Source organism: Microtus pennsylvanicus, chromosome 1, assembly GCF_037038515.1.
Source record: "Microtus pennsylvanicus isolate mMicPen1 chromosome 1, mMicPen1.hap1, whole genome shotgun sequence".
NCBI classification, from domain to species: Eukaryota; Metazoa; Chordata; class Mammalia; order Rodentia; family Cricetidae; genus Microtus; species Microtus pennsylvanicus.
The window spans coordinates 169545145-169571826 of NC_134579.1; positions in this window are offsets into that span (position 1 = coordinate 169545145).

Genomic DNA, 26682 nt, shown 5'->3' on the forward strand with positions numbered 1-26682 from the left:
CTCAGCCCATTGGTCATCTGTGTAAAAGAGGGTTACTGATTTTTTTCGAGTTAATCTTGTATTCTGCTACATTACTGAAGGCACTTATGAGTTGTAGAAGTTCATTGGTAGAATTTTTTGGGTCACATATGTAAACTATCTTACCATCAGCAAATAGTGAGAGTTTGATTTCTTATTTTCCTATTTGTATCCCCTTGATTGCATATTGTTGTCTTATTGTTTTATCTAGAACCTCAAGTACTATATTGAATTGATAGGGAGAGAATGGACAACCTTGTCTTATTCCTGTTTTCAGTGGAATTGCTTTTAGTTAGAGAAGGTAAGATTCTTAGCAAACAATCTGGCAGTGTTGTGGAGGGCATAAGGCATCTTTTGACATGTAAGTAGAAAACCATCAAAAGCCTATAGTCTCTGGTGTTGGATGGGAAGAAAAGATTCTTAACATGTTCTTGAGAGAAAACCATCAAAAAAGGAAAAGCAAACACAGATAATGAAAATAACAATCAGGAAATAAGACATAATAATAATGGTAATACAAATGGATTGGAAGTCAGGTCAACTAAGGGGAAACTGAAGATATTCTGAGCATTTAAGGAAGGACTTGACAGCATAGTTACAGGTACACATGCTTATTTTTGTCTAGAGTGTCTCATTCACATAACAGGGCCAATTTGGATTGAACAGCTTATTTGGGATGTGCAATTCTGTGAAAGTTTTACTTTATACAAAAAAGTAGTTTTCCCAGTATCACTCCCAACCCCTAAATCTGTAGTTTATTTAGTGTTTATTGTAAATGTTGACTTCTACTTATAAGTACAATTAATTAACCTATTGCCAAAAGCAAATACTCCCAAACCACTAACAACAACAAAAAATATTTCCATCACTGATGCTGGCTGTTCAGGTTTGTCCTGGCAGCAAAACCACACTTGGCTCTGAAGAAGATTGGGAAACTTTTCCTTCTTCAAAAGAGAAGCTTCAGATTGCCACAGTTAAAGACTGTTGATTAGAAAAAAGCACAAACCAAGTACATAATCAATGTACATTCTATTTTCTCACATTTTCATTTTTCTCGTGCCATATGGTAGGCCATTTAAAACAAATTATAGCTTCAAATCTAAACATATAATTTCCCTGTTGGGCCACTTTCTTAGAAATAATCAACATTATATCTTTGCTGAAGAATTCAACTAAGGCCTGAGTTTCATGTGTATTCCACAAGCTTTTGGGTACTGAGCATTAAAGGCAGGCTTTCATTTACCAGCCATCATTTTTCAACCCACTTTTCAAAAGGCATAAATTATTCTCTAAAGTGATTTAACTTTTCATGTGTGTGTGTGTGTGTGTGTGTGTGTGTGTGTGTGTGTGTCTGTGTGTGTGTGTATGTGCTTGTGTGTATCCTTCAGGTAGAGTTCAGTATACTGAAATCATTGTTTCTCAAATGATTCAGTAATGCTGTTGATTAGCATAATTTTAGCACACAAAATACAATTTACCTTTATGTATTAAAATTATTTGAAGAAGAATGAGAAAAAATATAGCATTTTCTTTTCCCTGCCATAGCTGGATATTTCATTAGGCTAAAAGCAGAGGTTTTCCACTTCAGTTCGATAAGGAATGTTTTCTCAGACTTAATTTGATTGTTGTTTTCTGTTCAGTGCAAGTATCTTGCTAAGAGTATCCTTACTATTGTACAAAATTCAATACTGGCTGTTCAAAGTTGGCCTTTTCACATTTTAAATGACATATGATGCCAAATACACTTATCCTCTTTAGTGAATTGTCTTATTGGAAGAGAAGGTAAGGGTAGAAAATATTGTATCAATTATTTTGCAGTAAAGCAAACATACCTTTTGTTTATTTAATTTATATTTAGTCTTTGGTAATTTCATACAAGAACCCTATATATTTAGATCATATCTATCCCCACTCACCCACTCTAACTCCTCACCTTCTCTCTCAACTTCATGTTTTCTTCTTCCCTCTGTCCCCACAACTCCACTGAAGAAAACTGACTTGTCCCCTCCCACCGTCCATCACCTACTAACAGTTCCTCAGCTACTGATAGAGCTTCATGAACCCCTTTCTGATCCATGCTGAAATGTTGACTGTTTTAATATGTGAAGGCCTTGTGTAGATAAATACAGGTGCAGTGAGTTCATGAGTTTAACATCAATGCCATATTTAGAAGACATTATTTTCCAGCTATCTTCTCCAACCTCTGCCTCTTACAATGTTTTTCTACCCTGTTTTCCCAAGTCTTAGGTAGAAAAAGATGTTCTAAGTAAATTCCATCTAGGATTTCTTTGTCTAGTCATTTATTCTCTTCATTTTGACCAGTTATGAGTGACTGCATTAACTACTATTTCTGCATAAATATCTTTCTCTGATGAAGAGTGAGATTTGCACTAGTCTGTAGGGATATGATGTGGGATTCTCCTCTATATTCTGTGAATTACCATTGGTTAATAAAGAAGCTACCTTAGCCTGTGGCAGAGCAGAATATAGCCAGGCTGGAAGACATATATAGAGAGAGTATGCAAAGTCAGAGAGAAGCTATGTAGCCACCAGAGGAAACAGATACTGGATGGACACTTACCAATAGGTCACAAACCCATGGTGATACACAGATTAATAGAAATGGGTTAATTTATGATATAAGAGTAGCAAATAAAAAGCATGAGCTAATAATCCAAGCAGTATTATAATAATATAGTTTCTGTGTGATTATTTTGGGTCTGGGCAGCTGGGAAACAGATGAGTGGCCTCTGTTTACAGAATGGTATGATATAGAGATGAATACTTTGCATTGGTCTGGATCTTGGTTTATTGATACAAATTTAAGGTCAATTTTGGTTATATGTATATTTCTGCTCTTGATTAAGGTATTGTGTTTGTGTAACTCATTTAAAAACATAATGTACAATTAAGAAATACGGGTTAATAGATAGTCATCTATAATAGTCAATTTTGTAAACATGTTAGTTAGGTTTTCTAGTTATACAGAGATATATTTCAGTTAGATAGATAATCTTCAAACCTTTCAAAGACATATAGAATATGACATTTATCATGTTTTAAAAACTTAGGACTTTTCATGACAATGAAACTCATCTGGTCCTGGCAACACTAATCTACTTTAAGAGTATAATGGGCATTGAAGAGGCTCCTTATGGAATTTCCCAGCCATTTGAGCAAGAAACTGCTCTTGCCTGGACTGTATGTTGTTATGAACTGTATATGTAAGACCCACAGAAAAATGACTGTTAAACTTCATAAAGAAAGTGAGACAGTCCCCTCTGTATGCTATGAATATGTTTTATCACCGTTGGTTAATAAATAAGCTTCTTTGGCCTATAGCATAGCAGAATATAGCCAGGCTGGAAGAGATACTAATAGAGAGAGTAGGCAGAGTCAAAGAGAAGCCATGTAGCTGCCAGAGGAGACAGATATGGGACAGAAACTTAATGGTAGGCCACAACCATGTGGTGAATCACAGATTAATAGAAATGGGTTAATTTAAGATAGAAGAGATAGCCAACAAAATGTGTGAGCTAATTGGCCAAGCAATGTTGTAATAATATAGTTTCTGTGGGATTATTTCATATCTGGGTAGCTTGGAAACAAACAAGTGCCTTTGCTTACAGGGATAAGGATAATTATTTAGATGGCAGGTTAATAGTTTGTCCTTTTAGCATAATAACTGTAGTAGGGACTTTGACCTCTCCAGCATAAGTTCTTGATCAGGTTATGACACCAGGCAAGAGGTCTTTCCTGTGGAGTGCCTCTTAGTCTAATTAGAAAGCTAATACTGTTGATGACTTTTCTCCCCAAGCAAACTGCAGAGCATCTTCTAGCATCCTGAAAGCTAGCCAGCAGGGAGAAAGCCTTTAGATGAGTACCAGCATGCTTTACTTCTGTTCTGTGATCAAAACTGATGCTATCTTCATCAAGAATGTATGACTATAGACTTAATAAGAAACCAAGAGCAATGGTAGTAGGATATATTCTGAAGTCTCTGAGAACTCTCTGAACAAGGAATATTCCATACCTATCATCAGCATGGCAACTGATGACTTCAGGAAGGAGCTTTTCCCCTCCATGTAGGGTAGGTAGTTCCAATTATACTTTCAAAATCATGTGTGTGTGTAAACACAAATTTCTCTATAACTTTCTCAAGCATCCTTAGTGTGAAGTCATTTTTCCTCTGTTCCCTTCTCTTGCCCTACCTGGCAAACACCTTATTATTTTCCAACGTCATAAGTGATTGCACCTAGGACCTCAACAGGGTTGGTCAAGTAGTCTATCACTGAGCTTCATTTCCCTGTAGTAGTCATGCCATTTTTAAAAATATGCTCAAAAGACTAATATATTGTATCTTGATGCAAACACAAAATACAAAATGAATTAATGTATACAATGCTGAACCCTGTACCCTTTTAGAAGTTTATTTTTAACAATGTACATTTATTTGCAGATTCTTTTATCTGCAGATAAAGAAATCTTTGTAAAAAACTAATGATGGTATAAATCTTTGTAAAAAGCAGATTAAAAATGTTCCTCTTTAAAATGCTTTGGGTGTTGTATGACAGTCCGGAAAGAGATTCTATTCAACATCTTTTACTGCTGTGTAATGAAACCTGCCACACAGTTCTGTTGACAATAATAAATGATTAATAATTCTGATAAAACATGCCTTTCCAAAAATTAAATACTGCCTACAAATCCATAAATTCTGTATCAGTATTAACATTTATCTTGACATATCAGATATAATTCTAGACTATAATCAAATCATTATCTGTGCTCTATCATTTTTCATTCAGTAGAATGTCAGGGAAATAAGACACAGTGTGCAAAAATGTCAGGAATTTAATAAGAAATCAGATGGGAAAAACCCATGGTGATCATTTCCCTTCAAATGAAAAATCTATCATTCTGACTTGTCTTTCTTTTTGATCATATATATCAAATTTAATGTTTTACGCAACTTTAAAAAAGGTGTTCATTGTCCAATAAGAAACACGGACTTGGAATTACAGACCATCTTAGTTTTACTTCATTCCTCCCAAATAATTAAATAAAAAAATCATACGCTAATGTGGTAGATTTTTTAAAAAAGTATTTTCTCATATAAAGATAAACTCACTATGACCATTATTTTAGCTTGAAAAAAGTTTATTTTTATTCAAAACCATAAGACTCGAAATTCTCAAAGACCAAGGCAATGGTTGAGACAGTTCACAGGCAGTAGCAAACTTTAAAAATAATGTCATATTTGTCTTGTTGGAAACATTACCTAACTGAAATCCTGACATTATCAAACATAGAGAATACTGTTTAATAACTGACTCAATTAGTGTATTTCCTTATTGTATAAGAAAATGTATCCCATTCTCTTTTTATTGATATCCAGGTGTTTACTTTGGAGAATTGAGATAACTCATGCTCTAGAACTCAACAGGTGAGGACATTGTGCAAACTTAAACGTTTCTGGTTCTTAGTTCCCTTATGTATAAAATGACCCCGAGGGTGATTTTGTGTGGTTATAAATTACAAAACTGTGGTAAGTTGAACCTTTGGCACAGGACAGCTAAATGCTTTGGTCAGGTGGATGCTACCATTCCTACTGTGGATGGGTAGAACTCTGCCTTTTCAGTATATTTGAGGACAAATAAGTCATCAAATTATGATACTAATAATTTCAAATTAAATAACCTCAATTGTTAAAGGTGGTAAAAGCAAAATTTTCACTTACTTTAAAACTATATTTATTTAAACAACTGTTATTTCACTGAAAGTTATCACTACAGAGTAAATAATAAAGAGAGTTACTTATAGTAACCCTGTAATGAACATGCAAACATGACATTAAATTCCTCTCTAGAGTTTCAGAGGTATATTCACAAATCAACCACCTGCATGTTTGCCTCAATTTGACAGATTACTTTTCACATCTGGCCTTTTTTGGACCATATCCAAAATTCCATATAGAAATTTTAATTTGATTTCATGTATTTTTGTATTATATAAAATGTCATTATGTCCTAATATGGCTGGGGATTTTAATTTATCAATAATTATGTCTTACTTTGTATTTAAAATGTTTCCTTTTCACCTTGAAAAAACTACTTTTCATATAATTAATCTAGTAATTTGCTATATGATTTTTAAAAAAATTCTATCTTGTAACTACTCAGAATTCACTATGTCAGGCAGTTTTCTAACCTACCTGTGTATAGTCTATATGTATTTAAAACATGACAGCAATATACCACTATGGTTTGGATACAGCCTCTAAGGATAATTTGGGGAGGCAGGAGAATTGGAGAGGTTGTTGTGTCTTGAAGACTTCTGCCATATCAGTTGTTGGTTTAATGTACTCATCCTTTGTCCACTGATGAGTTAATAGCTCAGTTGGGCTCATACAGAGGTAGGGTTTAACAGGACAAAGCAGAGCACTGTGGTATGACTTTGAAAGGTATCCCTGAAAGTATATTCCTTCTCCTACTGTCTTTGGTCCTCTTCCTCCTTCTTCTTCCCTCATCTTCTGCCCCTCCTCTTTCCTCTTGTCTCTGTACCTTCTTCTCCCCCTTCCACTCTTCTTCCTCCTTCCTACTATCTCTGTCGTTCTTCCTCCTCCTTGTCTTTCTCCATCTTCTTCTCTTCCTCCTGCCTCCCTCCTCTTTGTCCTTCTTCTTTCTTTTCTTTGGCCTACTTCCTCATCTTCTTTTCCTCCACCTCCTCTTTCTTCCTGGCTACCATGATGTAAGCAGCTTTCCTCACTATGTTTTTTGCTTCACTCTTCCTATTACGTCACAGTTCTAAGATCAATGCAGCCATCTAACCATGAGCTTAAACTTATGAAATTATGTATTAAAATAATACATCTTTCTGCCTTTAAGCTATTTTCCTCAGATAGTCACAAGAATTGAAATCTGAATAATAGGAATGTATATTATAATTAGAATGTAAACCTTGAGTCCATAAAAGGCAAAATCAAAAAAATATGAAAACAGTAACTTGACTTTTTTAGAACTAAGCTTGTGTTAGATCATCAATGAGTTGATTTTCTTTATATTTGTTTTGTTTTTTGAGTTTGTGTTTTGCTGTGTGGTTTTGGAGCCTGTCCTGAAACTCACTGTGTAGACCAGGCAGCCTCGAACTCATAGACATCTGCCTGTCTCTACTTTCTGAGTGCTAGAATGTAATATGCATAGCCAATAATATTCCTAGAAGAAATGAAATAAAGTCACATAGACTAATTTCAACATCCATTGAAGAACTTAGACAGTACCCTTATGTCCTAATGTGACAGCCAAGCATAGCGTGAACCCACAGCTGCTTTTAGTTTTGCTTTCTGTAGACACAGGAGGTGCTGCTCTGTAATGACAGAGAAGGAAGAACTAAACAAAATTAAAATATAAATCTGCATATTTTATTCCAATTATTGGTGTTTTTAATTCTTCTTACACTGGCAAGTCAAAAGTCACTTTAGCAGATGATAGGCTTCTTTTTGTATCCTGTAGACTAGACTGACTGTCCTTGAACACAGAGATTTGCCTGCCTCTCCCTCCTGAGTGTTGAGATTAAAGGCACAAACCACCACCACCCAAAAGTCACATATTAAAAATAAAAGCAATAACAGAAACTTACACAGAATGACAGTGGAATAGAGAACTTGATAGAGAAATAATAATTTAAGAAAGAAATTCTGATATATCCATGCTCAGGCACATATGTGTGTAAATACATATATACACTTAAGAAACAGCTCTTCCCAATTCAAAAGAAAAATTGACTAAGTCTGGATACGGTTTGAAAAGAGACATAGAGTTAATTTTGGAATTTTTTCTACTAAATACTGAAATAGTATGTTTAAATTTCCAGGGCACTAGCTACGGATCACAGCATTAATTATTGATGCCTATGTTTTCCAAAGTGGTAGATTTTCAAGTGAAGCTATTTTAAAAATCCACAAATGTGAAATGGTTTTTAAGTCCTTATATATTTTAGCCTTTTATATACTAACTAGTTTAGCCTCAAAAATACTGGAGACCAGTGTTCCAGCATCTGCATTAAATGCCTGAAGTGATATGAAAGTAAACAGCACTTCAGCTCTCTGAAAAAAAGACTTCACTCTTTAATTTAGTTTTGAGTTCTTCTAGTTTAGAATTAATACACAATAGTATTTCAATGAAGGTTTAGCAACATAAGTCACCTGTGAACATTCTCACTTTTTCATTTAAACCAGTGGTTAGATGGTTCTTGATTTCTTGTTGAATTTGGTTTGTATGAATATGGTTAGAAAATGTTAGCCATTTTGATTTTGATTCAGATGAGCAAAAATGTGAAGGGTTGATCTGAAGAGCGACAACATGTCTGTCAGAAATATGCTAAATTTTATCTTTGTGAAGACAAATCTAAATGACCTGGCAGAATGAACAATCTACCTTTTCAAGACAGAGAAATTGGCTCTCTTCGTTTCTTTGGGAGAATCACTTAAATAAAAGAAACTGTTTCAAGATAGAACATTCTCTAAATCAAAACAAGGATGGGAAAGAAAGGGATATTCCATATTTTAATGCAGACAGAAAAGTTTAGCTTTCTAATGAGAAAGTTCGGACATTTAAACTGTGCTCTGAAACCACAAAAACATTTTTTCAGAAGGTTGTCGAAGAGGCAAATCCACAGGGAAGAGAAATTGGGCACATGTGATCTCTTGGCATTAGATTTGTGTGTTCATCCAGTTTAAATAAGAAGGAGCCAGACGTTTTGATGCGGTAGGGTCTAAACGTCTTCCCAAGTCTTCCCAACTCAAATGTGCTCATTTCTAACTGTCTCACCTTGAGGGAAAGACACTTTCCAATCTGCTATTATTTTTCTTTTAAGAAAATAATTGTTTGTATGCATATGTATGCGTGTTTCTGCATAAGTGTGCACACTAGTGCTTTTAGGAACACAACACCTCTGTATGCGGAGGTCAGAAATGGTCAGATCAGCCCTGGGCTGGAGTTACAGGTGGTTGAGGGATGTCTGGCCTGTGTCACCTGTGCTGGGATCTAAACTCATGTCCAAGACTGTATAGCAAGTGCTCTTAGGTACCTAGCTTTTTCTCTCCAAACCCCTTGTTATCGACAGCTCTATTTTTTTTTTAGGTCATCAAGACAATTTCAAAGTATATTTTCTTAAATTTTTTTCGTTACATTCTCTACAAAGTTCCAGCGATGCATTTGGGCAATCACAGCCAGCATTTCTTTGTCATACACTGAGAACAATTTCTGCCTGTTATCCCCTGAGGCACGCAGGGAAGCCTGTAATTTTAATTGTACCATTTTAAAGGCTGCCTTGGCTCGCATACAGACACATCTGATAATTTATACATTTTTCAACAGGAACTCTTGCTTTGGAACACACGTAAACTCACAAACCCCAGAAATACTTTTTTCTTTCTCTCCAGTTTCAAGCAACAAGGGAGCCAGAATATTTGGAATTTGTATAACCCCAAACTATGTTTTCCTAACTAATCTTGGCTAGCTTAAAACCCTGGAAAGTCACAATTCACTTCTCAGGCGATTGTCTGGGACAGCTCCGCAGCAGCAATGAGGAACAGGATATCCAGCTATTGAAAGGGGCCGTGGCCCAGGTGGCCCGCCACGCAGCTGTAGAGGGGCCTCCAGAGCAGGGCTGCTCCTGCAGGAAGACTTCGCTTTTCCTCTGTCTGTTTTCATCTGGGGAAGAGAATGTCGTCACGATCCACATGTGCAGCTTGCAGACCCTGCAGTCTTCCTCCGAGGCTAGCGTAAATCAGCAGAGAATAAATCATTTAGGAGATGCCTGACGCCCCCCCGCCCCCAACTCAAGCAGCTATTTGACTACGGAAAGCAGCTTCAACTGTAATATCGCACAGAGACAGATGTAACATTACAGTCGGGAGACCACTTAGTTGCTAAGTTCATGAGTGGGAAAGACGCAAGGCTCTACAAACAGAGTTGGTGGATTCCCTGACCTCCACGTTAGGGAGCCTCACCACCAAAAACAAGGTCGTCGTTGTGATGCCCCGCTTCTCTTTCTATGTATTTTAAGTTTTTGAGAAAAATGATAAATTTTATTTACTAATACTCTCTTGTCATTTTAAGTCACTCATGAAATACTTTCCATTTTAATGTTCTGTGAAGTGCTTGGAGAGGAGGAGAAACTATAATTGTCTTCAGAAGAAAAATGGATGGTGTTCTTCAAACCTGACACTTGTATTTCTAGCTCTTACAATTAAATTTGTGCTCCTGTAATTGTATATATGTACTTGATATATATGTAATTTTCCTTTTATATTTTTTTAAATTTATTTATTTATTAAAGATTTCTGTCTCTTCCCCGCCGCCGCCTCCCATTTCCCTCCCCCTCTTCCAATCAACTCCCCCTCCTTCCTCAGCCCAAAGAGCAATCAGGGTTCCCTGCCCTGTGGGAAGTCCAAGGACCATCCACCTCCATCCAGGTCTAGTAAGGTGAGCATCCAAACTGCCTAGGCTCCCACAAAGCCAGTACGTGCAGTAGGATAAAAAACCCATTGCCATTGTCCTTGAGTTCTCAGTAGTCCTCATTGTCCACTATGTTCAGCGAGCCCGGTTTTATCCCATGCTTTTTCAGACCCAGGCCAGCTGGCCTTGGTGAGTTCCCAATAGAACATCCCCATTGTCTTAGTGTGTGGGTGTACCCCTCGTGGTCCTGAGTTCCTTGCTCGTGCTCTCTCTCCTTCTGCTCCTGATTTGGACCTTGAGATTTCTGTCCAATGCTCCAATGTGGGTCTCTGTCTCTGTCTCCTTTCATCGCCTGATGAAGGTTAATATTCAAGAGGATGCCTATATGTTTTTTTTTGGGGGGGGGGTCTCCTTCTTATTTAGCTTCTCTAGTAGCAGCATTGTTTATAATAGCCAGAACCTGGAAACAACCTAGATGCCCTTCAATGGAAGAATGGATGAAGAAAGTATGGAATATATACATATTAGAGTATTACTCAGCAGTAAAAAACAAGGATTTCTTGAATTTTGCATGCAAATGGATGGAAATAGAAAACACTATCCTGAGTGAGGTAAGCCAGACCCAAAAAGGGAACATGGGATGTACTCACTCATATTTGGTTTCTAGCCATAAATAAAGGACATTGAGTCTATAATTCGTGATCATAGAGAAGCTAAATAAGAAGGAGAATCCTTTTATATTCTTAATACCAAAGAAAGGTTAATGTGATGGGAACTGGATTTTAGAACAGTGGTATATGGTAACTAGGAATAGCAGAAGATAGATGATAAAGGGCTAAAAAATGAGCTATGAGAATCTAAACACTGTGCCTTTCAGCCCCTGTCTGGACATGCACCATGTTAAAGCATCAACATTAAATTTCTGCTGTTTTATTCTATAAGAATTTTGATTGACATTTGATTTACTATGAATGTTTTTGAAATTGTCAAACTAAATAATTTATAATTACAATATCTGAAAATATTACCAAATTAGCATAAAATTAATAAAATTGTATCCAATATACATTTTTTCATAAACATAAATAGTGCTTAACAGTATTGTTTCCTAAATTTGTTTCAATTTTGAAATAAATTTCAATTTTTTTAAAAAATAGTTATGCAACAGTTACAAGTTGCTTAAATGAATCTGCTCTTTGTTGGGGAATGATGCTGCTGTGAAGACTTCTGAGTCAGTTTGCCCTTTGAGGACTGTGAATATGACCACGTTCAAATAAGAGGAGTTGACCCTCTGTGCTGTGGTCATTGTGATGCATATCAATTTGATGTTCATTTCTCTGTTTATTGAAAGTTACTGTTTAGCAAAAATATAGAGAATTCTTAATCTGAATAATTTTTCATAAATTAATAAGGAAACATATCTCAGTATTCTATTCTAGTTTTCATCTTTTTTCAGTAATCAATCAAGCTATATTATATTAATTTTAAGTGTATTGTATTTAGGAATTATCTGGACAGCAAATACTTAGGCAGAAGAAATTTTTTTTCCAATGTAGGAAAATCCACAACAAATTTCATATCCCTCACCAAATTTGTTCTTTTTCTTTCTGTAATAAGAGGCGAGCGGGCTGCAAACACCCAAGCCCACAAATGCTTCATAGCTGGAGTTTGCACCAGCGGCAGGGCCCAGGAAGCCGCATTTTAATCCCACGCAGCTTTTTTTTGTTTGTTTGTTTGCTACGACTGCTGAGTCAGGAAATTGTCTCTTAAAGGAGCTATGGCACACCGCCAGTTGTGCTAAACTCTATATTTGTGTCTAGAATTCCTTTTTAAGCCTCCTCAGGTTTTACGTGGAGTTAGTCGACCACGTTGGGCGCCACTCTGTACCGGGCAGCCCGGACAAACAAGGACCCCCCTCCTCCTCCTACAGCTCTCTCTCTCTCTCTCTCTCTCTCTCTCTCTCTCTCTCTCTCTCTCTCTCTCTCTCTCTCTCTCCCTCTGTGTGTGTGTGTGTATGTGTGTCTCTGTGAGTGGGTGTGTATCTTTGTATATGTGAATATTACGTTCTTTCATCTTATAGTTTATTTTATAATACATCATACTTAAAATTTTAAATTCAGAAAGCATAAAGTTTATCCAGAAATCTTCTACTAAAATATAATGAACAGTTAATAGTGGCTTTTTCTTTAACCATTTCAAGGTCTTAGGTCTTCTATAAGGTCTTTCATCCATTTGGGGTTGACTTGGGTACATAATGATAACAGAGACTTAATTTCTTTCTTCTACGTGTGGGTATCCAGTTTTGCTAAGAGCCTTTGGTGAAGAGGCACTTCTTTCAATGCATATTCTTGGTATATCTTTGTCAAGATTCAGTTGACTATATACTTACGGGGTTTAATTTTAGGTCACGATTCTATTCTATTGATCTATATGTACTTTTTAATACTGTGGTTCTCTAGTAAAACTTGAAATCATTATTGTAATATCACCACCATTACTGCCTTTGTTCAGAAATCCTTTTGCTATCTGGAGTCTTTTGTGCTTTTCTGTAAAGCTTACTATTTTTATTTTCATTTTTATGATTCTGTAGAGAATATGTTGAAGTTATGACATAGAGAGCCTTGATGCTATAAGTCACTGTTGGTATTATAGTCATAGTCACTGTTATTATATTAATTCTACCAATCCATAAGCAAGGGGGAGCTTGTCTAGTATTTTCTTCAGCTTCATTCATTATGAAAAGCTCTCCCTTCCTTGGTTGGATGTTCTTAAACCTATTGTGATTGAGATTCTTTTACTGATTTCTTTTTCAGCATTCTCATTATTTGGTAAAGAAAAGCAGTGTTACTTAGTTAAGCATGTTTATTAGGTCTAAAGTATTCAGATGAAATCGTTAGGATCTCTCATGTGGTAAATCATATCAACTGCGGGGACATATAAATTGACTACTTCCTTTTCCTTCCATCCCTTTTATTTGTCACCTCTGTGTTATATTCTTTTTTTTCAGTATCTTTTATCTTTATTTTTTTATTGATAAAAGGAGAATAAAGAAAAAAAAACAAATTTCCACCTCCTCCCAGCCTCCCATTTCCCTCCCCCTCCTCCCACTCTTCTCCCCCTCCTCCCACTCTTCTCCCCCTCCTCCCACCCCTCTCCCCTTCCCCCCACTCCTCTCCCCCTCCCTCTCCAGTCCAAAGAGCAGTCAGGGTTCCCTGCCCTGTGGTAAGTCCTAGGTCCTCCCCCCACCGTCCATATCTAGGAAGGTGAACATCCAAACTGGCTAGGCTCCCACCAAGCCAGCACATTGCTTAGGATCAAAACCGCATGCCATTGTCCTTGGCGTCTCATCAGCCCTCATTGATCGCCATGTTCAGAGAGTCCAGTTTTATCCCATGCTTTTTCGGTAACAGTCCAGCTGGCCTTGGTGAGCTCCCAGTAGATCAGCTCCACTATCTCAGTGGGTGGGTGCACCCCTCGTGGTCCCGACTTCTTTGCTCATGTTCTCCCTCCTTCTGCTCCTCATTGGGACCTTGGGAGCTCAGTCCAGTGTTCCAGTGTGGGTCTCTGTCTCTATCTCCATCCATCGCCAGATGAAAGTTCTAGGATGATATGCAAGATATTCGTCAGTATTGCTCTAGGATAGGGTCATTTCAGGTTTCCTATCCTCAGCTGCCCAAGGAACTAACTGGGGACCTCAGAACTTCAAGATACTACTGTGTAGGAGTGAAGATAGTGGACACTCTTATTTTATTGCTGATTTAGTAGAAATGCTTTGATCTTTTCCTCATATAGAATTATATCAGCTAGAGGTTTGCCAGTTATAGTCTTTTTTGGTTTGAGGTACATTCCTTCTATACTTGGTCTCTTCAAGGTTTTTATCATGATTGCCTGTTGGACTATGTCAAAGGCTTTTTATGCTTTTACTGAAATGAAAATGTAATTTCTATTCTTGAGTCTACTGATACAATATACCAGATATAAGCCGAGCGGTGGTGGCGCACGCCTTTAATCCTAGCACTCGGGAGGCAGAGGCAGGTGGATCCCTGTGAGTTCGAGGCCAGCCTAGTCTACAAGAGTTAGTTCCAGGACAGGAACCAAAAGCTACAGAGAAACCCTGTCTCGAAAATCCAATATATACCAGATATATAAATTTGTACATGTTGAACCATCTTTGCAATCCTAGAATGAAGAACCCCCTTGATTGTGGTGAATGATTTCATTGATGTGTACCCAGATGCCATTTTTAAAAGTTTTATTGATATTCTTTTACCTGTGCTTTTCAGGAAGATTATATAATATTAATTTTTAATATCATTATCTACTTTTGATAACAAGGTAATACTATATTCATAAAATTAGTTTGAAAGTATTTCATTGTGTTTTACTTTATGGACTACTTTAATGAGTAATGATGTTATTCTCTGATAAAATTCAACACTAGCTCCATCTTGATCTGAATTTTTTTTCCAGTTTGAAGGCATTTTATTATTTCTTCAATCTCCATGCTTACTATAGATCCACTTATGTTATGTACATCCTCTTGGTTTAATTATTATTGATCATGTTTGTCGAGCAAATTATCCATTTTTCTAGATTTTTCCAACTTATAAGAATTAACATTTTCAAACAGCTCTGGTGATGTTCTGAGTTTTGTTGCTGTTGACCGTAGCATCTCTCTTTTCATCTCTAGTTTTACAAATTTGGATCTTCCTTCTCTTTTGGTTGGCTTGGCTATGGTTTGTCAATTTCATTTATCTTTTTAAAAGAATAAATCTTTGCCATTTTCTTTGCCATTTTCATTTCTAGTTCACTAATTTCTTACTGACCTTTATGATTGCTTTTCTTTTAATGATTTGGAGTTTGATTTGTTTTTATTTTTAAATAAATATGGAATGTGGTGTATACATGGATAGACAAAAGCAATCCCCTAAGAACCACTTCTGTTATATACCACAGACTCTGCTGTGTTTTTATTTCATTTCATTTCTACGGTCTATTAAACTCCTCTTCTGATTTCTTTTATGACCCATTAACAATTCAGTAATGTGATTGGTCTCCATATGTTTGTATGTATATGCCTTGTGATATATTGTTCATTTCTGGTTTATCCATCAAAATTAGATAGTTTACTAGAAATTATTTCAATATTTCTGTACTCATTAAAATGATTTATGTCCTAAAATTTAAGTCTTTCACAAGCTGCTAGAGGGTAAGTACTTGCCAATTTGGGGGTAGAATACTTTCTAGATGTCTGATAGCCTGTTTGACCTAGATTTTCACTTAAATCTGGTGTTCCATTGTTGACTTTCCCCCTCTGAATGACCTGTCTTTGGGTGAAGAGAAAGCATCGACACTACACACTATTACTATACTTTTTTTAGTATAATAATATTATAATGTGCCCTTTTTTAATCCAACAGTATTTGTTTTATGAAATTAATGTCCAGTGTTAGAACTATATTATCTTCCTGAAAAATTGTTTCTTTTATCAGTGTAAACTGATTGTCTTCATCTTTTTCCTTTAATTTCAGTTTTATTCTTCCAAACCTGTTTGCTTTCTGGTTCTATTTGCTTCGAATATCTTTCCTATTCTTAACCCTAACAGAGTGTTTCTTTATCAGCGAGGTGTGTTTCTTATAGAAAACCTACAATTGGGTCCTATGATTTTTATCCCATTTGTGAACCCATGTCTTTCAATTGAAGAATTGAATCCATTAATACTCAGAATTATTATTAAAAGGAATGATGCTATTGAGCATTTTTCAATGCCATTGGCCTAAGTTCCCAAGACCTGTGGGTTTTTGTCTTTGAATAATTTATGAACTGCCCTACAAAGTAAGTTTCAGTAAAAATAAAGGCTCTCTCTTTTTTTCTCATGTTGCAGCTCAATTCTGACTAGGTAGCCAGCTCTCCTCAATCAAGCTGTTATCTGAAATGGGTAATGATCTCTCTACTTTTACCTGATCCCCAATGTTTCTTTTCTCTTTTTTCAATATAAACTAGTGTTATTGTTATCCAGCATCACTCACTTTACAGAATGGCTTCTGTCCAACTGTCCCAGTATACTCTCCCCCAGATTCCAGCAGTCTGTTTATGGGCATAAGCCCTCATCTTTCCCCTAGACTGGCATTCTGCTTTATAGTGTGTTCTAACTTATTTGAGCAATCATTATAGCCAAACATTTACTTTTCTTTTAATTTTGTGTGTATCCTAGAAGAGTTACAATAATTTATTCTGTTGTGTTTGAGAATTCAGATACTTATTTTTTCATATATTCAATTTTAAGATAAGTAGCCCAATATATTTGTTCAAATATGTGATTTCATTTTTGTTAGCAATCATTTTATAATTTTTTATTTCCACTTGGACTATTTTTCTTTGCTTATATTTGTTTTCTACTCATTCTGCCTATTTTCTAGAGCCTTATTATTACTATTTTTGTTTAATATTTGATAGTTATTAATCATTTGCTTATTAAAAATAAAGCATTTTTCTAGACGGTTGTTTGATAATAGCTTTTCAGCAGAAGGATGACTTCAAAGTTAGTAAACTTCGGGTTTCAAATCTGTATTTCCTCATTTACTAGCTATGTAACATTTGTAAGCCATTGGAGATCAGTAAGATTCAATTTTAGCACAATAAATGATAGGAATAGAAAACTAATTATCAACAAAAAGCAAAGTTGCATACCTTAGAAAAAGAAAGTACAAAATTAAGATCACTGTTATCATTTAATATAGTATAATGATTGTGACATTCAGACTTTTCTGAAATACCATGAAGTCAAATCTCTAATGTCTCAGTAATGTGCAAAGATTGTTAAAAGAAGATAGTGAGTGGAATCCTCAGTTGGAACACTGGCTCTGATTTGTTTTGACTACAGATTTATCAAAATTTTCATTTGAAACGTAGACACATAATAATATCTCCATTTGAAGGTGTTGAAACCATAAAGTAGTGCTTACAAAACACCTAAAACAGTGCCTGTGAGCCATTCTGAATAAATATCAGCCTTATATCTGGGAGGTTAAAGCATACTTTTCTGCCATTAAGTGCTCCTCATTTGACTTGTGTTTCCTTAGGAGTTTAAATTGCATGAGAATTACTTTATCTTCCCAGTACAGAAGAATCCAGCATCAGATATGTTCCTTGGCTCTATTTATTTGTGTAGCAGAAGCTCACATGCTACTCTCAGTTTTTCCCTAGAGGAATATGACAGGCAATCTACTAATATGTTTTAGTATTGCTACTTTGATATGTAATACCTTAATACATGTTTGGACATTTGCTCCGCTGGAAAATTTGATCATTTTCACTCTTCTTTTTGTAATCTTTGAGGTTAAAAAAGACAGTCTTAAGGAAAATGATTTCTAAAACTTGGTTCCTACAAAAGACGCAAAGTTATCTCTCCATGGATAGAGTTCATTTCAGACTCTGGTAAGACAAAAAGTCCTGTATTTACATAAGGGAACATATTCGCTCAGGGTGTCCCTGAGAAGGAAGAATTTAACACTGTCTTTCTATTTAGAAGTTAGGATTGCTAAGTGACCCATCCAGACATACTCAAAGAGAGGAAGAGAAAGTAATTGCCTTGGCAATGCAGTGGTGACTCCCTGTGAATGGGCCACCATCATACTAGACATCACTTTTTCTAGATCCATATATGATAAGTAATCAATAATTTTCTCCATCTTCTGGAAGACCTAACAGACACTTATAAATTGCATTTAATTTACATGTCTTATGTGTAGGTTTGTGTATACATACATACATACATGTCATGGAATGCTAGTGGAGGTCAGAGAACAACTTGTGGGAATCAGTTCTCTCCTTCCACTCTATGGGTCCCTGGAATTGAACTCAGAGTGTCAGTGTTGGTCGCATGTACAAGTACCCCAGGACCCATCCTTTGACAACTGCATGCTTTCTCTTTTCCAAGTTCAGTTGATGTAAGGAACAGTGTTTAGAAGACACAGCAGTTACTTAACATGTAAATCTTGTCAAGGTTTCTTTCCTGTGAAGAATGCCTCCACCTTAATGAAAACATGTTTCTGCATTACTCCCCTTCTTTCCTCTTTTATTGCTTGATTTCTCATGGGTTAGTGTCCTACTGTATTCTTGATTGACTGAGCCTGTTTTGTGCTAGATAGTCCAACTCCAGGATAATGGTTTGATCCTCTCATTATAAGACTTTCCACTACTTACCCATAAATTCAAATTCAGAATAGAGACCTCTAGACTAAGCCAACAGTTTTAGAGTAATCTCATTCTGGTTACCCAGGCCTCCTGGTCTAGCCCGTGATCTGCACTCTGCTGTTATCCCCTGAGTTTATTATGCTCAGCAATATCATGAAAATCTAAGAGCCACACCATCTATTTATCTACTGTGCTTTCTCCATAGGTGCAATCCATTCTTCAGATTATATCTGAAATGAGTAAAGGCTTAATAATGGCGACTCCTGAGTTAGGATTCATAGCTATGTCTCATAGAGAGAGAGCAAAATGAGAATTCTTATGTAAATACAATTATTATTACTCACTTTTGGTATATCTCACGGTTTCTCTTGGCAAATATCCCATATCCTTTGCAGAAATACATAGCATAAAGAATTTGTATGCATCATAGATTCTACTGTGTAGTCTTTTATTCATATTGAAGTCTTACATATTATTGTGGAGGGATTTCTATGTGCCACCTAAATCAATTATATTCAACCTAGATTCCTTTGTGCATTACGGGGAAAATGCAGAGACCATTGAGTTAAGTTTGATTTATATGAAAAAATAAGTCAAAAAGAAAATGTTTCCTTTCAGGAGATTAAATTCATCAAATAATAAATGGAAAAGAAAAGGTAGACCTAGAATTCCACTCTAGATAGACAAATGCTATTATTCGTGGGGGAGAAAACCCTCTCATTCTATGAAACGGCCCCAAGAGACATCTGGCATATTCACAATATAGCAACCACTCTAGAGAGCAATGAATACAAATATGTACAACAAAATCTGTCACTCAGTGACTAACATTATTGTCACATCAACAGAGAAATCAGCTTTATAATTCAAGCAGAAAATCTATTTCCTCGGTGTGTTTCTGGTAATGCAGACTGTATAAACAAACTATTAAAAGCCTAATTGCAGAGAGCAATAGGGAATTCTGCTTCAGTCCCCTTTGTTCGATTAAGCAAAACTATTTACAGGTAGAGCAGAGAATACAGCTGCAATTTCCAACAATGTTGCTTCTCGTGTTTGTGAAATTATCTGTGCATTAGCAATAAACAAACTAACAAGATACAAAAGCATTGCATTTTTTATCTTTTGCTCGCATAATCCAAATAAAATGTCTAAGATGAAGCACTCAGATAAACAGCAAACATACTTTCATGTTTCTTATTGTAGAACATTGGCTTTCCATCCAGGTCATAGTATTGAGAAATTCCCATTAGTTTACCCCAATTAGCATGAACCAATTTGGTTGGTATTGTGATTGGAGTATGATTATCAAATGTATTATCAACTCAATACCAAAATCGTGTCAATCACTGGAGCAAATTTACCCCTTTACAAGTTATTGCATCAGAGTGTTTACATCATAATCTATTTGTCCCAGTCATGACCATAATTCAGTGAGTAAATAAGAACAAATAAATATTGTTACTTTTTGTTGATATGACAAACTTTTTCCAAAATATTCCAACGCATAGATTTCAACTACACACTCTCCTTTCTTATTCTCCATGCTCCAGTGGTTCCTGCAGCATTTCAGATGAATTATGATACAGACTGAAAAGACATCTCCTTTGCTGACTGAAATACAGAGTTCAAACAAATGGAGAATTTCTGCTTTTTTTTTTTTTTACTAGTACAGCAGTTTTAAAACGCATGCTGTCGTTGAGATGCATATCTTGACGACACAGTGTTTTACAAGCTCTTAGTAGTTGAACCATCTCTCTGGCCCCAAACTCCTGGTTTTTAACTACAATTTTTGGTACCAAAAGAAACATCTTTGCCATGTCTGGTCAAGATATACGCAGGTTCTATCTCACTAGTGACTTGCAAACAGAATGTAGTTAGCAAGTTCAGAAACATCTGAGTGGTTGTAGTCAAACCAGTTCATCTCCTCAGCCCTTGGTCTTGTCACCTGGGAAAGAAACAGGTTTCCTGGCTGGCCTCCTATATTGAAGAATGGTAAAGAAAATAAAAGGTAGGGTTATTTCTTATGAAAATATGAAGTGGGCCCTAAATTTGAATGCATAAATTCTCACTCTTAAAAAGAAATGTAAAATGTTGAGATTTGAACAAGGATTTCTGCCTAAGCTCTCACTATATTTTCACCACATGTACTGTTTGCAAGCTTTGTGACTCTCCTAGAGATCTGCTCCGGTCAGGGAACTTTGTCAATGGTGTAGCACCCACTGCATTTTGTTAAAATCCTACAGTCCTTGCTCACACATTAGTGTGCTGTATCCATTATCTGTGCAGTACTGGATTCCTGGGACAAGAAAGTGGAGGTACTTGTTGTATTTTACAGAATCCCTCATGTTTCCTGGAACACTGTTCAATTCACAGACAGAGAAAAATACAGATTCATGGTTCAGCAGCTAAAACACTTGCTACCAAATTTTATAACCTGGATTTTATCTCTGGGCTGCATTCACATAGCAGGAGAGAATCAACTCCTATCAGTTATCCTTTGACCGCCACACTCACACCACGGCTCATGCACCTGTGTGCATACATACATACATACATACATACATACATACATATTACATATAAGCACATAGAATCACACCAACACAGTAAATAAATAAATTTTTAAAAAATTAAAAATAATAATTTTCACTGAATTTTAATTTCTTCATCACTGACCTGGTCATGTCCTATCTTTGCACAACTATTTTCACTTGTCCAGAAAGGCATTGTCTCCATTTATAATTTTTTTCTTCATTTATCTTTGAATTCATAGTCTATTTTTTACTTACTGGTAGGAATATTTTTTAATGACTCTTTCTTATTGCATACTACATTGATTAAAATAGCCTATCTGGAAGAGTCAAAGGTGAGGGGGAATTTCACTGTATGGAGACGTAGTTGAGATTCTTCCTGGATACAGGTCAAATCCTCCCTAGAGGGAACAGTGGATATATCCACAAGTAAATAAATGGGGACAAAAAAAAGAGAGAGAGAGAAATGCCCAACAGGAGCTGGAGACATGATTTATCAGTTAATAGCACTTGTTCCTCTTGCAGAAGATCTGGATCCAGGTTTCAGAATTCATATGGGAGTTAAAACTTCCCATAACTCCAGTCCTAGGGTATTCTCTGCCTTCTTCTAGCCTCCATAAGAATCAGGAATGCCCATGGAACACATGTATACAGGCAAACAAATACTCATATACATAAGTAAAAAATAAATAAACATTTCAAAAAGGAATCTATACCAGGCTTTTTCTTTTAGGCTAGCAACCAGCTCCCAAATCATGACACAGAGACTTATTATTTATAAATGCTCAGCCTAGCTTAGGCTCATTTCTTGCTAGCTATTTTAACTTAAATTAACACGTTTCTTTTTACCTTTTGCCTTGGGGCTTTTTACTATAAGAAAAAAACTAGAATTCTTTATCAATATTTTGGAAATTTCACATCATGCACCCCAATACCGCTCATTTCCTAGATCCTCCATATGTGTTCCTCACCCCTGAAGTATGCCCCGCAAATTAACCAAAAAAACAAAACAAAACCCCACCTTGCTCCTCCATCTTTCCAACACCCTATTCATCCTAGTGGCAATAAGAGCTTCAGTGTCATGCAGGATACCCCTTTGATCTAATCAGCCCCACCTCAAAATGCTCATTTCAATGAGTCATTGGTCTGATTCCTGGCTGGTACACCATCTTCACTGGGCTGGGTCCTTATCAAAACTACTCCTTTATATCCTGTTGTTGTCTCTAGTCATGGAGATTCTGAGGTTATCATTGGGAAGGACCAATCATTTACATGTACCAGCAGGCCAAAGATAAGACAGCTGTTAGGGTGTGCCAACCTCAGGCCCAGGATATGGGTCTTGGTGGTAGTCTTGTCAGTCTGGGTCATCTGGACCAAACCCTCAGGTGAGAAGCAGAGCCAACTCTCCTAGACCCATGGTGATACATAGGATAGTCTCTCCCAAGTGCTAGGGTCAGCTCTCCCAAGGGTGGGAGATGGCGACAGTTTTCCTGCTTATAGTGTCCCTCAGTGGGCAGGGCCAGCAAGAAACAGGGCTGACTCCTTTCATTGCTTTTTGTAACTGCTGGATGGCAGCTGCCTGGCCGGCTCGGGGCATCTCCCTTGTTCTCCCCTCTTCTCTCCTCTCACTCCTCTTTGACCTAGATTTCTCCTCCTATTTTTTTATCTCTCTCTGCCCGCCCTGCCTATCCTTTCTCTTCCTAGGTATTCTCAATTCAGCTCTTTATTAGACCAACTGGGTGCCTTGGACAGGCAAGGTGAAATAAATGCAACACATCTTTACATAATTAAACAAATGCAGCATAAACAAAAACAACACACCTTTACACAGTTAAAGTAATATTCTGCAGGATAAACAAATTTAATATATCTTTGCCTAAGTTAAAATAATATTCCACAACAGGAATCTGCTAACTTCTGCTGTAAGTGGGCTTCAATAGATGAAGATAACATTTTTGAGGAGTCAGTGCATATAACATGTTTGGGGACTTAGAGACTGTTGATTAATATATTTTCTTGATTGATGAAAAAAACAACTCCCCTATGGGCATTAGTGTTACTAGAATGCCACATAGTACATTATCTAGCATGAAGTAAGTTTTAAATGCCTAATAAAATTAGAAAGAAAAACATTCTGTTCTACTGAAAAGAATAATGATACCATGCCAGGTGTGGGGTGCACATCTTTAATCCCAGCGCTCAGGGGTGAGGGGTAGGTGGGTCTCTGTGAGTGTAGGGTCAGCCTGATCTAAAGAGTGACTTTCAGGTTAGCCAAGGCTACAAAGTGAGACCCTCCCATATAAATATATAAATAGAAGAGTAATAAATGTATCAGTTTTTTATGAAATGATATCATAGTCATACCACAATTTTATTAACAGTTAGTGAAACTCAGATTTTTTTCAACTTTCTTATATTAATGTGTTTATTTTGAAGTGTTACTATTTAAAATGTATTCAAAGTATCCTTGCAAACTCTTCTATCAATTTTTAATTACAAGACGATATTTCCTATTAAACTTCTGATACATTGTTTTGGTTGGCTGTAAATGAAAAGAACATAGACTTAATGTACCTCCCACAAAGACTTTTCTGTGATCAGGACAATTATTGATGTTTAGGACTACATGGAAAAAGTTTACTATTCACATGTTCCTCACTTCCATAATGGGGTGATACCACTCTTCATTATAGAGAGGCCGATAAACAATGACTTTATAATATCCTTCAATTACTGCAGGCTTTCCTGCCCACTGTGTATTGTAGATAAGAGGTCTATTAATAATCGCATATTAAGGCTTTCCCCTTGCAGGGAAAAAACATTTCATGGGGGTAGAGATTAGTCTCCCAAATACTGCAATAACTTTACTAGTATGACAAATTTATACAGAGAATAAATGATGTTTCATACTTTCTACTTGAATTGCTGCCTGAACCATTCCTACCACTAGTGGGGAAATGGCATGTTCATCGGCCATTTCATTGTCAATAGGAACTAAAGAAAATGGACAATGTCTACTTGGATAGTGTGTATCTTAAGGAAGACTTTTAACTTATGGTCCAAAAATATTACAATCTGAATATGGAACTGAGGACCGGCAATCTGGTTCATTGGACCAAAGTGTCTGCTATCAAGCCTGATGACTAAAGTTTGATTCCTGAGGCTCATAGAGTGGAAGGAAAGAACTGATTTCCACGAGTTGTCCTCTGACCTCAACATACCTACAATGCATGTATGTCTCCTGTCTCTCTGTCTGTCTCTGTCTCTCTCCTTTCTTCCCTCCCTCTCCCCTCTCTCACGCATATGTACACACACACACATATCCAAAATAAGAAAGGGAACTGTCATAAAAAACAAGCAAACGAATAATTAATCAGAGAGTTGACCAGGGTTTAATTATCATTTAGGCTAATAACTACAAGCTCAAACAAACCAGAAAAGCAGCATGGCCCAGCTACAGAGGTTTACACCCTCTGCTGTGTGGAGTAGATTTACAGCTTCAGCTTCAGTCAATTGCTGGCATTACAATGACACAGAGTAGGGTTTCTATTTTTCAAAAGAAGGTAGAATATTGTTTTAATATGAACTATGACTGTTTCCATCAATGTCTTACGTCACTTGTGTTCTCTGCATGTCCTTTTGCTTTTTCTACTATGAAATCACTAATACACTGAGAAGAGGCACTGAGAACCTCATTCAACCTCTATCAAACCTCAGCTGAGAGCCTAACATAAAGCCTACCAAGGGATGCTGCTAACTGGTGGGCATCTGGACTGCTCTGGGATTTCTAGGACTGAGCAGTTTGCTCTCCATAGAGTCAATATTCAAACCTTTAAAAATACAAAATCTTAGATTTAAAAGAATTTATAGGACTCTTAAGACAGAGTGGGTCTGTGGTAGATGGCAGCTGATTCGGCAATAATAAGACGCAGCATGTTTCAGGAAAACATTAGTGTCAGAAATCAGAGAACAATCATTAGTCTTACTGGAAAAGTAGACACACACTAATGGAGTATATAAACACAAGAACAGAAATTATTTAGAATTAGTCCACTGTGAGTAGCTGTTTTCTACTTCATATGAAAAAGCGTAGCATTAAGCATTCAGTAAGGAATTTAAAGTTGTATTTTTGGAGAAAAGAAAGACTTAAAACTCTTTAAAGAAATATAGCCTTATAGTGGCCACTGATGTGAAAAATAAAATGAATTACTCAAAGTTGCACTGTATTAAGATCAGAAGGGCTGATTTGCTTCTGACTTTTAACACTTTTACAAGCCAACACTTTAAGAGCTAAAAATACAAAAGTTTACATAACCCAATATTTTCAAAACATCCCTCAGCTAATAATAAGATTGATATACAAGTTATTCCACAGTTTTAGTTTTTTGAGGCCCAATTAGCATTTATGGTATATCTCACTATTAGCAAGCCACACTAAAATACCCCAAAGTTCCCAGTATAGAGCTATGTCTATGTTTTTTATGCATAGTTAATAAAATCTAATAATGAGAATGCTATCTCTATTCATGAATAATGGCCCAAGTTTCTGGCAAAATGCTAGCCCAATGAATTTAAAGTAACTCAAAACTGCTCTTCTCATTATTTAAAATGCTGTTAAAACCAGGCCTATCGTTCCCTCATCCAGGTTTTCTGTTCCCTTCATGAAATTCATGTCACACATGAATTCACAAAATGGTTCAGTCAGGAGTTCTATTTGTAGACATTATCTTCTTTCCATTGTATTATGAAGGCTATTATAGCTACAGTTCCCATAGAGTAAATGCTTCCCATTTACTTATCTTCTGAAGTTTATTTTCGGAAACTAGATGTAACGAGCAAAATCCAGATGTATTATTGTCACAGAAACAATTCAAATCCACTGTCCAGTCCTCATCCGGAAAGAGTTGGAGAATTAGCAATATAAACTAGTTTTCTGATTTACACAAGTCAGGAAGCTGAACTCTCACTCTAATACAAAGAGAACAGGATGCTACACGTAACACTCATTGCCACCAGCAAGGGATAGAAGTGGACTCAAGGACATTCTCATGTAATGACATGGGGAAGAGGAACCAGGGGTCATTTCTTCTACAATTTTCTGATCACTCTATATCATTGTCACCTAAAACATTATGTTTAAAAAACACTGGCGTTTAATGTGAGGATGAGTGGGAACAAAATTTCCTATATGTGTGTGTGTGTGTGTGCATGCATGCGCGCGCGTGTGTGTGTGTGTGTGTATGTGTGTATGCATACTTTTGGTATGCATTGATTTTGTGTTTTCACCCTCCCCTAGTTAGTTGAGGCCAGAAGGAAAGGAAAGGGCTTGTGCAGAAGAAGAAGAAAGGCCACTCTGGAGGAAATGGGGTGTGAGCCCTTGTACGAACAATGAAGACTACGGGCGCTTTCTGTGACTTAAGATAGCAAGATTAATTCCACTAAAGGCCCAGCAAAGGCCTTCAGGAGTGCTTATCACT